This window comes from Macaca mulatta, chromosome 10 (genome assembly GCF_049350105.2).
Source record: "Macaca mulatta isolate MMU2019108-1 chromosome 10, T2T-MMU8v2.0, whole genome shotgun sequence".
Taxonomy (NCBI): domain Eukaryota; kingdom Metazoa; phylum Chordata; class Mammalia; order Primates; family Cercopithecidae; genus Macaca; species Macaca mulatta.
This window is the reverse complement of record NC_133415.1, coordinates 76,260,528-76,273,118: the sequence shown is the minus strand read 5'-3', so window position 1 is coordinate 76,273,118 and position 12,591 is coordinate 76,260,528.

The window sequence follows — 12,591 nt, the reverse complement described above, 5'->3', positions numbered from 1 at the left end:
CAGTATCTTCATCGATAAAATTGGAAGTAATAAGCAGTGATTAAATGTATGAACTCTAAAACTAAATGCCTCATTTTAATGTTGGCATTTTCTACTTATATTCTGTGACCTGAAACAAATTATTTAATTTGTTGCATATGCCTGAATTTTCTGATCTATAAAATGGCAATAATAATAGCACCATAGCCCAAAGTGTTCTTAAGACTAAATTATACACTATTATATACCTAATTGCCTTTCCAAAGGATCATTAAAAATTGCCCCTATTCTTGGGTACTATCAGTTTTATTTTTAACCATCTGATAGAAAAGTCAACTGAATTTTAAAAATAACCCTGACTGGATGAACTTTTTCTCATAGATATAATGGCCTTTTTTAACATTTATTCAAAATCTTTGCAACTCTGTTTATTAACATCTCCTTGTAATTTTGTGGAAGCTTGCTATAAGTCAAAAACATTTCATCTTTGTCTAATTTTTATTCATTTATTAATTCTACAGATATTTACTGAGTGCCTACTATATACTAGGAATTATAACAGGTGCTGGGGACACAGCTATGAACTAATTAGATCAAAATCCCTGCCTTTAGGAAGCCGATGTTCTGTCATTGAGACCAAAAAGAAATGAATCAATAATTGTATGCTCTAGTAAAAAAGCAATAAAGTGATATAGAGTGCTTAGATTGGGGAAGGGTTACTTGTTTTAACTAGAGTGGTTAGGGTGGGCATCATGAAGAAGATGACATCTGAGCAAACACCTTAAGTAAGGAGAGGAGACATTGAGATCACTGGGGAAATAACATACAAGGCACAGCAACCAGCAAATGCAAATTAGACAAGAATTTGGCTGAGATGTTTAGGAACAATTAGCCAGCAGTGTAAACAAGAAAAGGTGGGGCAAGAAGAAATAAAGGAGTGCAGGTGTATGATGTGTATGTGATATTGTAAGGTTTTTAACTTTACTTTTGAGTAAGATAGAAGCAATTGGAAAATGTGTGGCAGATTTTCATGGTGTGATTTATTTTTTAACAGGTTTACTCTATGATCTTGACTATAGACTATGGGGCAAGGACAGAAGCAAGAAGACCAATTAGAAGTTTATTGTAATAGTTCAGGAAAGAAATGATGGTGTCTTGGGCTATGACGGTAGCAGTGAAATGTTAAAATGTAGTAAGTTCTGGATAGGTAGAGCCAACAGAATTCACTAACATATTGGATAGAGGGTATTCAACAGAGTGGAATCAAGAATGACTCCAAGGATTTTGGCCTAAGCATTTGGAAAGATAGAGTTTTCATTTACTCTAATGGCAAAGACTATGAGAAGCATGAGTTTGAGAGAGAATATGAGGAGTTCAGTTCTGGGCATGTTAAGTTTAAGATGCTTATTAGATATCCAAACAGAAATACCGTGTGAGAAGCTGGATGTAAGAGGCTAGAGTTCACGGGAGAAGTTCAGGCTGGAAATGTACATGTGGAAGTCAACCAATGGAGGGTGCTTAGGCCATAAGATTGGATGAAATCTAGAATGGAGTGGAGGTTGGTAAAGAAGAGATCTTGAGGACTGAGCTGTGGAGCAATCCAGTGTTACAAGTTCAAGGAAATAAGTCAGAATAAGACAAGGCAATGGAGAAAGGAAAGCCAGAGACTGAGGAGAAAACCCAGGAGAGAACAGTGACTTGGGAATTTCATGAAGAGAATGCCAATGGTGCTTATCGGTCAAGTCAGTTGAAGACTCAGCATCACCAGTTGAATTTTGTAAGATTAGAAGTCATAGTGACCTAGGTAAGAGCAATTTCAGTGGAGTGGTGGAAGCTAAGGCTTGATTAGAGGGAATCTGAGGTGGAAAGGGAGAAGAAGAATTGAAACAGTAGACAATCATTTCTAGACATTTTGCCTCAATGAGGAACAGAGTTATGTTACAGTAAGTGGCGGGTGTGTGACATCAGTAAAGGATGGTATTTTTAATGGGAAAAAAATAAAGCATACGCTTTTTATGGAAAGGATTTAGTTGGGAGGGAAAAACTGATGATGCAGAAAAGAGATGGAAGGAAAGCTGAGCTTTTCCCTTGAGGGGTTGAAAGAGAATAGCATTTACTAAAAAAGTAGAAATATTTGCTTTGGATACACAGAGAGAAAATTATTAGAAATAGGAGAGTAAAAAGCTACTGATGTTGATAAGTAGGTTTTTGTGGAGGTGGGAAATTCTGCAGTTTTCTATCTGACTTTTTCTATTTTCTCAAGAAAATAGGAAGTAAAGATTGTCAGCTGAATGTGAGTTTAGGGCTTGAGAATAAAGAAAAAGTTGTAAACAGAGACCTGGATTGAGTAGGAGAGTGAATAATCTAGAAAAATACAAAATGACTGATGAGCAAAATAAAGACCCATTTGAAGTTAGTGGCAATAAATTTGAGGCGAAACCCATCAGTATAGCTTTTTTCTTTCCAGTATTCATTTGCCTAAGTGCAGGTGTATAGTATGAGAAGTGATGGATTTAAAGGAAAGAGATGCCAAGTTATGATTGGCTTTGGAGTTCATCTGATAAAAGAGGGAAGCGAGTGAGATTCTGTAATGGTAAGATTGATGATAGACAGATCCTAGTAGTGGTCAAGGGATGTTTAGGGTTTGGGCATTCTACAGCTGTGAGATGGAAAGAGATGTAGAGATTAAAGAGTAATACATACTAACAGTTCATGAATGTGTAACAACCTATCCCAAAATTTAGTTGTTTAAAAAAACAACCATTTTACTATTATATCTCATGACTTGCAGTTAGAGATTTGGGCAAGACTTAGCTAAATGATTCTTCCACTCTGTGTTGTGTTGACTGTGTTCATCTGATGGCTGTCCTCATCTCAGCCAATTCCAAGACAGCTCAGCTCACATTTCTGGTGCCTTAATGGACTTGGCTGGAAGGCTAACCTCAGCTGGACACTCTTCCATATGGCCTCAGGTCCTCTCCAGGTAGATTTTGCAGAATGGCTCTTAGCCTTCTTAGATGGTAGCTCAGTGCTCCAAAGTGAGTGTTTCGAGAAACATAAAGAGGAAGCTGCTAGTCTCTTAAGGTAAGGTGCCAGAAATTGATACAGCTTTACTTCTGTTGTATATTAGTGATCAAAGCAATCAAAGGACCTGCTGAGATTCAAGGGAAAGGGAAGTGTACCTCACTTCTGATTGAAACAGAATACTGTATCAAAAAAAGTATGTCCACATTTAATCTGCTATCACAGTGACCTGGACTTCTTGTGGTAGGTAACAGAAATAGAGTAAAATATCTCAATGCAATTAATGTTGATAGTCCCAACATAGAAAATGTAGGCAATGCTATGAGTGTTCAGGGACTGAAAAGATGAGGGTCTTTCTAATGGCAGATAAGAGTTCTTGGACTTCTTCTTGACCTTTCCTGAGGAAAGCAGGGGACCTGGGAGAGGTGTAGTATTATACTAAAGAAGCTATACTGCCTCTTAAAAATCTGCCATCAAAGGATTTGGGTGATACTTTATATGTTGAAATTATTTATTTGTGTCTCTATATCAATCCATTAACTGTGCTTACCTTCTACCTATATTTTGTTGTCATATCTTATTGTATTTTATTTGGCTTCATTTGTTCTTAAATATAGTTCAATTCATTCATTCTTTCATTTATGGACTATATTTGTTATTACTTATATTTATATTTTCCCCCACTCTAAGATTATAAAAATTACTAAACTATATTTTCTTCTGGTACTTGATAGTTGCTTTAAAAATGTTAAGTATAACAAAAATTAAGATATATAACACAAGTTATAATTTTGGAGTAATGAGTATGGCCAGTTACCCAAAAGACCATTTCATTCCCTGTCCTAATCACTTTTGCTCTTCAGCTATCCACTATCCTGCTGCTGATGGCAATCTCTGCCTTGGTTTTCTCTATAATTTTGGCACCTAAGCATGCATCTCTAAACTTTATGGCTTTCACATCCCCGTGTCTGTGTGCGCACATGCATGCATGTAATACGTGTAACTTTAATGTAATAATTTGGTTTATACTCTTTTGTGACCTGTTAATTTCACACAAAATTGTGAAAGTCTTCTCAACTTTTGTTTGCAGCCTGGGTTCATACATTCCCACTGCTGTGTGTATTATTTTGAATGAATATATTACAATTAACTTATGCAATTGTTGACTTGCATTTGGTTTGCTTTCAGTTCGGAATTATTATGAATAATAATCTGAATTTTCTTGGTGCTCATGTGCATGCATTTCTGGAGCGGTACTGAAACGGGTCTAAGTTAAACATACCTTCCATTTGGTATCTGAACATCAAATGCTGGCCCATTGTAGGTGTACTGATTCACACTCTCACTGCCATGGGGTAGAAGTGCCTTTCCACCATATGCTCCAACCAAAATGACCATGAGTCATTTTCATTTTAGCCCTTCTGTGTGTCACAATGTCTCACTGTGGTTTTACTTTGCACTTCTCTGATTACTAATGATGTTAAAGTGCACTTTCATACATTCATAGACCATTAGGAGATTTTGTTTTGTGAGGTTTATTGTCAATTTTCTGCTAGGTTGTGGCTCTTCTTCCTGTGGATTTAAATGACTTTTTCATATATTCAGGAAACATTCCCTTTGTTGAATATGTATTCTTTTTATATAGTCAAGTGCATTTATCTTTCCCTGTATTTTTAAAGAAAACATATCCTTTTAGCAAAGCCATGAATATACTCTCCTGTATTTCCATATAAGAAGATTTATTGTTTGGCCTTTAACATGTACAGCCCACATAGAATTAATTTTGTGTGTGATGCTGATGTGGATTAAACTTCATTTTTTCTGTATTGATATGGACTTTCCCAATTCAACTCACTTTTCCAGTTCAACTAACTGAATCTCAATTCAATTCCCTTTCTCTATTGCTCTAGAGTGCCACCTTTTTTTTTTCTTTTAATAAATCAAGGGTCTGTATCTGTGAGTTTGTTTTAGGGTCTGTGGTACAGGTCTATCATTTTAGGTGTAATTAGTAAATCTTTTAAAACAAATATTTATAACTGGTAAATCAAGTCTCCGCACTTCTTTTTCTATAATAGTGTCTTAACTAATCTTGGCCCTTTGCATTTTAAAATAAATGTTATAATCAACTTGTTAACATATAGCACATTTTTTAAATAATAACTATTGCGATTTTGCCTGAGAGTGCCTTGAATCTCTAAATCAAATAGTACGAGAATAATTAACATATTTATATGCTGAGTTTTCTAAGCATGATCTTTTTCTCACATTTATTAACTATTCTTTGACTTACCTCAGCAATGGTTTATAATTTTCCACATAGAAGTCTTGCACATCTTTCTCAATTGTAGTCAAGGTATTTGATATTTTCACTTTTTGTAAATGGCATATTTTTCATTTTATTTTTCTGTTTGTGGCTTATATACAAATTGCAGTCAGCTTATATCTAGAAAACTAGTTAAATTTGCTTATCAATTTAAATAATTAATCTTTGGATTCTATTGGTTTTCTACATTCAAAATTATATTACTCAAATAAAGGGAATTTTATGTCTTTCTTTCCAATCCTTTGACCTATTTTTAGCCATCCTCTTGTGCAGACACTCCATGCATCATATTCAGGAAAACTTGTGCAAGCAGACTGGTCATCTTGCTTCAGGGTCCATCCCAAATATAGAGCTTCCAAATTTACTATTAACAGTGTTTGCTGTTCACACCACATATGTATAAAGTTCCTTTCTCTGTCTAATTTTCTAAGGGCTTTCATCATTAATATATACATTAAAATTTATTCAACCCTTTTATTAAATAGTAAAATTAATATGTATTTTTTTCCTTTATTGTTACTATTGATATTTACATTTATGGAGTTCAAATGTTAAGCCAAACTTGATTTTCTAGAATAAAACACAATTATTGTGATGTGACACATTACCCTTTAATTTTGTTTTTTCACTAAGCTTTTAATTACGACTTTTGCTTCTGTGTTCATGCTGGGATCCAACTTCTAATTTTCTTTTCTTGTTATGTCCTTGTCAACTTTTGATAAAAGTTATGCTGACTGAATAAACTGAGTCACTAAGTTGGGAAACATTCTTCTTCTTTCTTTGAAAGAGTGTAAATGTTTTATTATTTATATTTTCAGTTGTTTGTTTCTAATGAATGATAAAATTCTCTGTGGAAACCATTGGCCTGGAGATTTCTTATGGAAATATTTTAGTCATATATGCAATGTCTTTAGTAGTTATAGGCCAGTGAGGTTTTTTTTTTCTGTTCATTTTTCTATAAACTTATAATGTTTCATTTCCCAGGAATTTATTTCATATGATATTTAAATGTATATAGTATCTATGTCTTATTTTATTACCCACAGAATATGATTTATTCTATTTGACATTTGTTATTTGTGCCTTTTCTCTTTTGTCTTAATTAGTCTTATAACTGGTTTATCAATTGCATTAAATCTTTTTAACTTGCTTTCACTATTTTATGTCTGTTTTCTAGTTCATTGAATTCTGCTCTTACTTCTATTATTCCCTTTCTTGTATTTTGTTTCTGATATATTTTGCTAATTTTTAAGATGGATGCTAAATTTATTGATTTTCTTTCTTTTTTCCAAAATATTCATTTAAAGCTATATGTGAACTTATAATTATTACTTCAGAAATACCCTATATACTTAACCTTATATTAGGTCAACTTTGCTCATCATATTTTTCAAATTTTCTTCATGCTTGTTGATTTTTTATGTGGTTATCTTATCAAATACTTCTAGGAAGTTATTGAAATATCCATTATAATTGTAAATATGCTTACTTTTTCTTGTAGTTCTAAGGTCATGTTTCAGGTGAATACAGTTAAAATTTTTCACAATTTCTCATGATAGAAAGTTTATCAATGGAAATTCTCTCTCCTTATTTTAGGTACAGTTTTTGTCTCAAAAAGTACTTTGTATACATTTTTTTCTGAATTTTTTCTTTTTATTTATTTAATTTTTTTTGAGACAGAGTCTGGCTCTGTTGCCCAGGCTGGAGTGCAGTGGCATGATCTCTGCTCACCGCAAGCTCCGCCTCCTGGGTTCATGCCATTCTCCTGCCTCAGCCTCCTGAGTAGCTGGGACTGCAGGCCTCTGCCACCATGCCCGGCTAATTTTTTGTATTTTTAGTAGAGACAGGGTTTCACTGTGTTAGCCAGGATGGTCTCGATCTCCTGACCTCGTGATCCGCCCACCTCAACCTCCCAAAGTGTTGGGATTACAGGAGTGAGCCACTGCACCTGGCCTTTTCTGATTTTAATATAACAAACTGTGATCTATGATCTATTCTTTTCCACCATCTTAGTTTCAAACCTCTGTATTTCTATTGGTTTTCTCCTTAAGTGGCATTTAGTTGGTTTTGCTTTTTTATTATAATGTATTTTCAATATAGATAACTTTTAATTAGAGCAAGTTGTCTTGAATTCTACTTTTTCTATTAGTGTTGTTATTATAATTTTTTTCCTATAATTGTCTTGCATTGTTGTATTAGTCTGTTCTCACACTGCTAATAAAAACATACCTGAGACTGGGTAATTTATAAAAAAGAAAAAAGAGGTCTACTGAACTCACAGTTCCACATGGCTGGGGGGGGTCTCACAATCAAGGTGGAAGACAAAGGAGAAGCAAAGTCACATCTTACATGGTGGCAGGCAAGAGAGCTTGTGCAGGGGAATTCCCCTTTATTAAACCATCAGATCTCATGAGATTTATTTACTATCACAAAGTCAGCATGAGAAAGACCCACCCCCATTATTCAATTACCTCCCACTTGGTCCCTCCCACAACATGTGGGAATTATGGGAGCTACAATTCAAGATGAGATTTGGGTGAAGACATAGCCAAAATATATCAATAGTCAATTCCTTCTCTTAATTTTTATTCTTTTTTCTTTGTTGTTTTAGCTTAGATGAGACTCTCAAAAATCAGCATATGAGAGTCTCAGATATTTTTGGTCAAATAACAGAGAAATTTAATACAGTTCAATTTATTCTCACTAATGTTGTTTTCTTCTTCCATCACATTATAAACTCAGAAAATGTTTTGACTGATTTTTAAAAATTGCTACAAGCACTAAGATCAGGACATAATTTTCTTGCACTCACACTGACTTTGTAGCATGATGACCTAGCGATTTTGAACTAATTAGACATAGCATAGTGCTCAGCAAAGAAATTACGTACTCATATGGTTTGTTATTGATGGCATGGAGGAGCAATGTGAGCATGTGACAAGGGTGCAGTTGCCCACCATCATACAAACAACCTTCCCAACTGGGAGTCAAGAACGTGCTTTTTCAGCTGCCCCTGAAGATAAGACACAGGGGGAGCCAGGTTTCACAGAGCAGATGCACCAAGAAGATGACTTCTATTCACAAGAAAGCAAAGTTAGGAAGGAAGCACCAGAAATAATACATTATTTATAGTAAAGAAATGAAGGATGGCGAAGTCAGTTCCCTTGGGGAAATCTCTAGCATCATCTCTTAGCATCCTGGATGTGAGTTGCTGGTTTCTGGGTTTCAGCAGTGGGTTATTTGTTGTAGCAACTCTTATGTTTTTTGTCAGTTTTTCCTGGATGTGTAGCTCCTATCTCTGATCATCTAAGCCCACTAGGAAATTATCTGAGCTATCAAATATCCTAAATACCCTTTCTGTGTAAACCACTCAAAATGGGTTGTCTTGTTTGTCACTAGAAACTTCAGCTGATATAAGTGAATGGAAGCAAACAGGCAGCAAGATCTATATTTCAGACCATGAGCAAAGGATAACAGAAATCCATCACATCAATTCCAATGCTATCCACTTTGAGTTCAGCTAAGAATTCAGATCAACTTTACTTGCATTATATTTTTTTATTTTTAATTTTTTAATTTTATTTATTTATTTTGGCAGTCTCGCTCTGTCACCCAGGCTGGAGTGCAGTGGCATGATCCCAGCTCACTGCAACCTCCGCCTCTCAGGTTCAAGTGATCCTCTTGCCTCAGCCTCCCGAGTAGCTGGGAGTACAGGTGCGTGCCACCGCACTGGCTAATTTTTTGTATTTTCAGTACAGACAGGGTTTCACCATGTTAGCCAGGATGGTCTCGATCTCCTCACCTCCTGATCTGCCCGCCTTGTCCTCCCAAAGTGCTGGGATTACAGGCGTGAGCCACCGTGCCTGGCTACTTGCATTATCTTAATGAAAAATAATTGTGTCTTCTAAAACTATTACTTCTGGTTTTGCTGAGAATGCTAATCACTTAAAAATGTAGATAGAAGAAAAAAAATAAGGTAGTGAAGTTGTGTGTGGCAGTAGATATGTTGAATTTATGAAATGCATTTAATAATTCTCCAGGAAAAGATTTCTCAGCCTTAGCACTATTGACATTTTGTACAAGCTAACCTTTATTGTGGGCAGCTGTCCGCGCATGTGGTGTTGGGCAGCATCCCTGGACCCTGTCCATTCAATGGCAGCAGAGCCCTTACCAACCAAACACATCTCCACACATTACCAAACCTCACTTGGAGGTCAGACAGGCAAAATTGCCCCCCTGCTAATAACCACTGACACCGAATGGTAAATATATGACAAGAGTGCTGCCCACTGTCCTTCCCATGCATATCAGAATTATTGATAGTGCTTCCTAGCACCATTTTCTCTTGAATCTGATTTGACTCGGAACCCTTCTCCACACAGCACCGTATGCAGCTACCATTAATTAGGAGGAGCTGGAGTGTAAAACAAAACCCTATGGATATCCCTATTGTTGTCTACTCCTTGGTGAATGTCCGACTTTCCAAATTCCCAGTTCTATGCTCTATACTCCTGCCAAACCAAAATTTGTCTGGGATTCAAATTTCTAACTCAAGTTGAAAAAGGAATATTTAGGATTAACTGAAGGTGCAGTGGTTTGCCCATTACTCATTCTGTTTCTCCTACATATTTAGGTAATGAATGGGTCCTGCAGAGAAAAGTTACAAGATAGTGGCAATGTAGGGACAAATTAATTTAAGCTATGTAGCAGTGGACTCAATATAACTGAGGACTGTTTCCTTGGGAGTGTTTGAAGAGTTTGGCAGTAGGAAATAATAAAAAATCCTGCAAAAAAGGCTTGCAGGATTAATTATGGTAATTATTAATGTTAACAGAGTGCTACCCCTTATTAAAACCTTATTATTACTTTTAATGTTTAATCCATTATTTAATTGTATAATAGACACCAGTTAAAATACATTTTTATATGCTATATATATTATATATATATTATATATATATCATATGATATATATATTATATATATATATCATATGATATATATATTATATATATATATCATATGATATATATATATATATATGAGCCGGGCGCAGTGGCTCAAGCCTGTAATCCCAGCACTTTGGGAGGCCGAGACGGGCGGATCACGAGGTCAGGAGATCGAGACCATCCTGGCTAACACGGTGAAACCCTGTCTCTACCAAAAAATACAAAAAACTAGCCGGGCGAGGTGGCGGGCGCCTGTAGTCCCAGCTACTGGGGAGGCTGAGGCAGGAGAATGGCGTAAACCCAGGAGGTGGAGCTTGCAGTGAGCTGGGATCCGGCCACTGCACTCCAGCCTGGGTGGCAGAGCGAGACTCCGTCTCAAAAAAAAAAAAAAAAAAAAAAAAAAAAAAAAATATATATATATATATATATATATATATATATGCACATCTTGCAGGTTTGTGAAACAATGGTCTTTTTAAAGTAGATCATCTTTAAATATTACCTTTAGTATCCCTTGAGAACATCCAAAGAGGTATTTTTGAAAGTTGGGAAAACAGATTTTCGCAAGTTGGTCTCTTTAACCCTCTGAATCTTTTATGGCATATTTGTCATTGGTGTGAAGTATGAAAAAAGAGGTATTTGGGGCAGATCTGCATTCTGTATTAGACTCAGACTCAAATATAGTTGTCAAATAAAACATCATATACAGTACTTCTGTGGTTTGAGTAACAGAAATCATCATACCCATTGCTACACTATTTACAGGAATATTAACCTCTTGACTTAGTATGACAATTACATCATATTTTCTCAATAAATATTTATAAAAATTGAAGTTTCTTCACTTCTTTTGACTTACCACTTGTTTTACAAGGGACATTTCACATCTCTGTGCATATAATCCTTTGCTTTATTTCCCCTATGATCAATGCTCAATAAAGCTTCTATTTTTAATATCAAATCAATCAATCATTTACACAAATCATCTGATAACTGACAAACTGAATGAAGGTTTTCAAGAGAAATATGGCAGAAATCAGATCATAACAATCATCACATAGCAATTATCATCTGCCCCTGCCGCTAACATGGGCCAGTCATCCCTCTGTATTGAGCAATAATCAGAAGGCCCAAGAGTTGACCTAGAACCAGTAGGAGGAGGTAGAAGGTCAATGGGTGATTGGGGAGCCAGCCTCATGCATTGCCTGCTGGCTTTTAGTCAAGATGGCCTACTGAGGCTTAAGAGAGTATGAAAAAGAAGAGAAGAAATGACAAAGGATGGACGGACTTCTTTGACTTGTTACCAGCCCTGGTATATCCATGACAGATGAAAAGCACCTTTGGGTGTTAAAATGAATATATTCTACATAAGGCCCTCACTAATTCATTCCATGCAAATCCATTGAGTTCTCACTGTATGTATGATATACCAACACACACACAGACACACACACACAGGTATATTATATTTGCTGAAAGAGATAGACAATCATCCCTGACTTCTCAAAGGTGAAATTCTTGTGAATGATGTTTGCTTGTAATGATATGTTTTGCATAAAGTCATGAGGGGAAAGGTAATTTTTCATATCATTGTATGTATAAAAAATTTCGAGAGAGAAATACAAAGGTATAAGGTTGTCAAATCCCAGAAAAGAACTTCAAAAGATCCTTGTGGACAGTGTTCTCCAGTGTATATAGCATGTGTCTTACTGCCTGAGAGAGTCTTCAATTATGGGAAACAGTGCTGAGGCTACTGGCTTAACAGAAAAGATAAAGATTGGGCCTGTCGTGGGGTGGGGGGAGGGCGGAGGGACAGCATTAGGAGATATACCTAACGTAAATGACAAGTTAATGGGTGCAGCACACCAACATGGCACATGTATACATATGTAACAAACCTGCACGTTGTGCACATGTACCCTAGAACTTAAAGTATAATAAAAAAAGATTACTAGAATAAAATAAGTAAACCAGAAAACAAAATAAAACACGTAAAACCAAAATGGAGGGCTGAAGATGGCAAGTAGAACAATGCGACAATGTGAGAAAAAAGGAAAGCATGAATGAATGATCAATAAATCATACATGTAACACTACTTCCGAGGAATACCTGAATCTTTCAATGAATAAAAGGAAGAGGCTGGGCATGGTAGCTCACGCCTGTAATCATCGCAATTTGGGAAGCCAAGGCAGGAGGATCACTTGAAGTCAGGTGTTCAAGACCAGCCTGGCCAACATGGTGAAATTCTGTCTCTACTAAAAATAGAAGAAAAAATTAGCCAGGCATGGTGGCGCACCTGTAATATCAGCTACTTG